Source organism: Neovison vison, chromosome 1, assembly GCF_020171115.1.
Source record: "Neovison vison isolate M4711 chromosome 1, ASM_NN_V1, whole genome shotgun sequence".
In the NCBI taxonomy this organism is placed as follows: domain Eukaryota; kingdom Metazoa; phylum Chordata; class Mammalia; order Carnivora; family Mustelidae; genus Neogale; species Neogale vison.
The window spans coordinates 165,503,371-165,508,519 of NC_058091.1; positions in this window are offsets into that span (position 1 = coordinate 165,503,371).

Consider the following 5,149-nt stretch of genomic DNA (forward strand, 5'->3'; position numbering starts at 1 on the left):
TCCTCGCTCAGCTCTGCCCCGCCCCGCTCTGCTCAGCCCAGGCTCAGCTCCGACAGCGATTGGGCTGCTCCGCCCCGCCCCTCTCTGCTCCGCGGGGCTCCGGTTCCGCTCTGCCCCGCCCCGCTCTGCTTGGCTCAGGCTTCCCTCAGCATCCGCCTGCTCTACCCAGCAGGCGTTTGCAACAGCCATCTTGAAATTCGGAAACACCTGTGGTTTCCACTGGGGAGGGAAGCGCAGGTCTTGCTAATACTGCCGAGCTTTGCTACCCCCGTTCACGGTGGGAAGAACGGCTCAATCTCTGCTAAAGGTTGGAGAAAATAAAGGTTATTTTTCCATCCAGGTTCACAGACCCCTGAATTCTCACCAGGAACCCTCATGTTTTGGATAATAGTTTTCACCTGGGGGGTTTCTGTTACTGAAAGGGTCCGTAGACAAAAGGACGAGACTGATACAAAGAGAAGGTCAAGCAAAGCTTTATTTCACGCCAATACCGGCCGACTTGGGCGAATTCTTCTGAGGCTCTGCACCTACCAAGGAATGACATTCTTTATTCACCTGGTAAGGTTGCTGGGAACTCTGTAAGCAAGGTATCAGGCCAAAAGTTCCAAAGGGCTTTACAGCTCCAGGTTTCATAAAGTCAACCTTAGTTCCTTTAAACTGTCTGGTCATATCTGAGTCTTTTCAAATATGACATCCCAGTCAAAGCCTTGGTAAAATAACCCATGTTTCCAATGGTATCCTGTTGCAAAGAGAACAGATTCTTATTGAACTTATGCAAATGACTGATTGCCATGGAAGAAAGAATACTTACTGAGCCCTTTTGGTTTCAGAGGGTTTAGATAGAGAGAAAAGTTGAATGCCTTGATTCGTTTGCAAATAAATATTTTTCCATTTCTGTAAGTCACAGATATCTTAAGGAAAAAAGTTTTCTTGGTCTGGAAGAACAAACATTAGAGAACCAGCAATGTTTAAAATAACCAATACAACACTATAATCTTTTAGTTCATTTAGTCTCATATTACTTTCCATTTTGCTAATTCTGGTTTAGTCCGAATGCAGCTTTTACTTCCGGAAATTCTCATCCGTTTCCATTCCAGGATTTTAATATATCAAAGACCTGTATTTGTCCTGAAAGTCTCCCATATGAATTTCCTTTAAGGCAGAATTCATCTTACAAGAGAATTAAAACAATTACAAATGACAAAAACTCAGAATAGATATGGCTAAATTACCAGGTGATGACCTTATCAAAACATTAAAACTTTAGGAAACGCATAGAATCTCTAGAATAGTTACAGCATTTACCCAAATGTAACCCAAGGTTTATTATTGGTTTAAATCTTGTCAACAATTGCTAAAACCTTAGAAAGTTTTTAAAACATATTCCTAAGTATAATTAGGGATGTTAAACACCTGATAAAACAAAACATAGGAACTGGGTTTTCTGGGCAGGCAAAGAGAAAACCCTTTACATTTCAATTAACCGAAGAAAACTTTGCCCTTTTAAACAGAGAGAAAACCAGCTTTTCTATACCAGTGTCTTTTCCTTTTTTACTTTTAAGCATGCAGTCTTAAGATATGAGTTTTCTGGGTTTCCCTCCCATTGTGAATGATGTCGCAGACAAAGGAAGGAGGATCTTTCAGATGCTGTCCTGCTCACGTCCCTTGCGGGAACTTAGGAGCGTCTTAGCTAAGGTCTCTTCGTATAAACCCCAGACCAGGCTACTCCATGGAGTAGATGACCGTTATGCCATATGACGCCCCGCGAGACTCAGGGTGCAGCCCACTCAGACTCCGTAGCCGAAGCGGTAGAGTCATATAGACACATTCACACAGTCAGGCACTCTTCAGATTCAAACAGGTTGGACACCCTCCCTTTTTGGGTATCCCTGGCTAATGGGAGGTGATCAGTCTCCCCTTTCACTCTTTACAGATTAGAGTGAGTTTCTATGGTTACAGGCAATGGAGGATGGTAACAGGGTGTTTTCGCAGGCCCTCCAGGTTGGGCTGCTTCCTTAATCTCTCAAGGCCAAATGGCCCTTTCACTTGGAAGTATAATCTATGTGGAGTCAGGTCAGGATAGTGCTAAATCACCCTGGAGGCTGTTTTTCTTTCTTTCTTATTTAAACAGTATCAGGCATCTGGGTTTTTTTTTGTTTTTTTTTTTTTTTAATTTTTTTTTAAGATTTTATTTATTTATTTGACAGAGAGAGATCACAAGCAGGCAGAGAGGCAGGCAGAGAGAGAGGAGGAAGCAGGCTCCCTGCTGAGCAGAGAGCCCCATGCAGGCCTCGAGCCCAGGACCCTGAGATCATGACCTGAGCAGAAGGCAGCAGCTTAACCCACTGAGCCACCCAGGCACCCAAGCATCTGGTCTTTTTCTCCCTTTTTTCTTAGTCTGTCCTGACCATACCTAAAATTCCTTTTCTGAAGATTTCCCTTCACAAATCTTTTACAACTTTCCTTTGCATTCAGGTATTATCCCACCATTTCCTTCCAAACAACCATCTCATTTAGGACAAAATTACCTTCTTTTATCTTTAATAAAATGCATTTCCATTCCTTAAATATTTCTTACATATCCTCTACTTTTTCACAAAGTTGTTTCCCTTATTTCCATCAGTCTTAGTTACACTAAGCATTTTGTACTCTTAGGAACTCCTTAAAAATGGACAGAAGATATGAACAGAGACTTCTCCAATGAAGACATACAAATGGCTATCAGACACATGAAAAAATGTTCATCATCACTAGCCCTCAGGGAGATTCAAATTAAAACCACATTGAGATATCACCTTACACCAGTTAGAATGGCCAAAATTAACAAAACGGGAAACAACATGTGTTGGAGAGGATGTGGGGAAAGGGGAACCCTCTTCCACTGTTGGTGGGAATGCAAGTTGCTGCAGCCACTTTGGAGAACAGTGTGGAGATTCCTCAAGAAATTAAAAATAGAGTTCCCTATGACCCTGAAATTGCACTCCTGGGTATTTACCCCAAAGATACAGATGTAGTGGAAAGAAGGGCCACCTGTATCCCAATGTTTATAGCAGCAACGGCCACGGTCGCCAAACTGTGGAAGGAACCAAGATGTCCTTCAAAAGATGAATGGATAAGGAAGATGTGGTCCATATACACTATGGAGTATTATGCCTCCATCAGAAAGGATGAATACCCAACTTTTGTAGCAACATGGATGGGACTGGAAGAGATTATGCTGAGTGAAATAAGTCAAGCAGAGAGAGTCAATTATCATATGGTTTCACTTATTTGTGGAGCATAACAAATAGCATGGAGGACATGGGGAGTTAGAAAGGAGAAGGGAGTTGGGGTAAATTGGAAGGGGAGGTGAATCATGAGAGACTATGGACTCTGAAAAACAACCTGAGGGGTTTGAAGTGGCGGGGGGGTGGGAGGTTGGGGTACCAGGTGGTGGGTATTATAGAAGGCATGGATTGCATGGAGCACTGGGTGTGGTGAAAAAATAATGAATACTGTTATGCTGAAAATAAATAAATTTAATTTAAAAAAAAAAGAAGCACCTTAACCTCTAGTCAGTTATTAACCAATTGTGAACTGTTACAACCGAATTCTTCAGATGGTAAATTTATGAATCAGTTAAGCGCAAAACATGTTTACCAACAGATTTCAAAAGCACAAACCTACATCCAGTAATTAATGACTTAGCATTTTATCCTGTTTGGTTAAGACCTAGATGTCCATAATTTAAAACCATTTGTCATCCAACCAAAACTTTAAAGTTTCAGGTTACCAACAACTTTGTAAGCTACTTTAGCAATTACCCACTAAACTTTGAGACAATTAACCATCAGTTTAGTCATTTCTTTGCTAATAGATTTCAACAGATTTTAACAGAAATAATGAGCTTATTTGATCTTAAGTAAACTCTGAAGTTTTACATTTACTGCTGATAACTTAAAAGACATGTATAGGGGCGCCTGGGTGGCTCAGTGGGTTGAGCCGTTGCCTTTGGCTCGGGTCCTGGGATCGAGCCCTGCATCGGGCTCTCTACTCGGCGAGGAGCCTGCTTCCTCCTCTCTCTCTGCCTGCCTCTCTGCCTACTTGTCACCTCTCTCTGTCGAATGAATGAATAAAATCTTAAAAAAAAAAAAAAAGACATCTATATCTTAGTTAAACCAACAAACTTAACTTAGTTCAAATACTGATTTACGTTCCACCTGGGCCCACTCCACTTTGAATATTTACCCGAGACATGGGTGGGAGGATTTGGAGTGGGGGGTGTTAGGTCCAGGGGCTGCTCTTCTTGCTCCTTGACAGTGAAGAGAGAAGGAGCCGTGGTGCATGATCTAGAGGCTAGTCAGGCAGGCTGGACGCACGTTGGTGCAGAAACAGGAGAAGGGGGAAACAGAGGAAACAAAGTGCTGCCAGGAGGCAAAGAAAGGATTCCCAGTTTTAGAGCTTATCAACTCCAACAGAGGAGCAGACATCATGCTTTCCCGCCAGCAAGGGGGAGGGGGCTAGGTAGTCCACATTGGGCCAGAGAGGGCAAGGAACTTCCCCCAAACAAAGGAAGTTTTGGCAGCTGCTTGGGAATATTCCTTAAAGTCTCTGTCTCGAGTTAGACCAACCCCAGTTGGCTCCAGTTATAGCCAGCCATTAACACAAGAAATGAGTAAGGGAGAAGCCCCACATCCATTAGGAGGAATGGAGAGATGAAAGAGTTCCCTCCCTCTCTGCTTGCCCCATTTCTTTAAACACAACAAGCAACACAACAAACAACACAACAAGCAACAAGATGACAAGACAAAGACAGGCGCAGCAGCCCTTCTTCGACCAGATGTTAAACCCAAAGATGTGCAAGATGTAATCCCAGCTTAAAAACGTAACCTGCCGCTGTAGGGAATTTTCTTGGTTCCCTATGAGCATCCGTTGACTCAGCGGGGAATTTTCTTAGTTCCCTATGTGCATCCGTAAACCCAACGGTTGTGGTCCCCTTGACACACTCGTTGGTGGGGATTTTCTTGGTCCCCTAGATGCACTCTCTGGTGGGGATTTACCTGGTCCCCTAGATGCACCCAATGTTGAGGATTTTCTCGGTTCCCGGATTGCCTGGGAGGGCCCGTACCCACCTGGCAAACCCCCTCCCCCAAGGGATGAGGCATCCCCG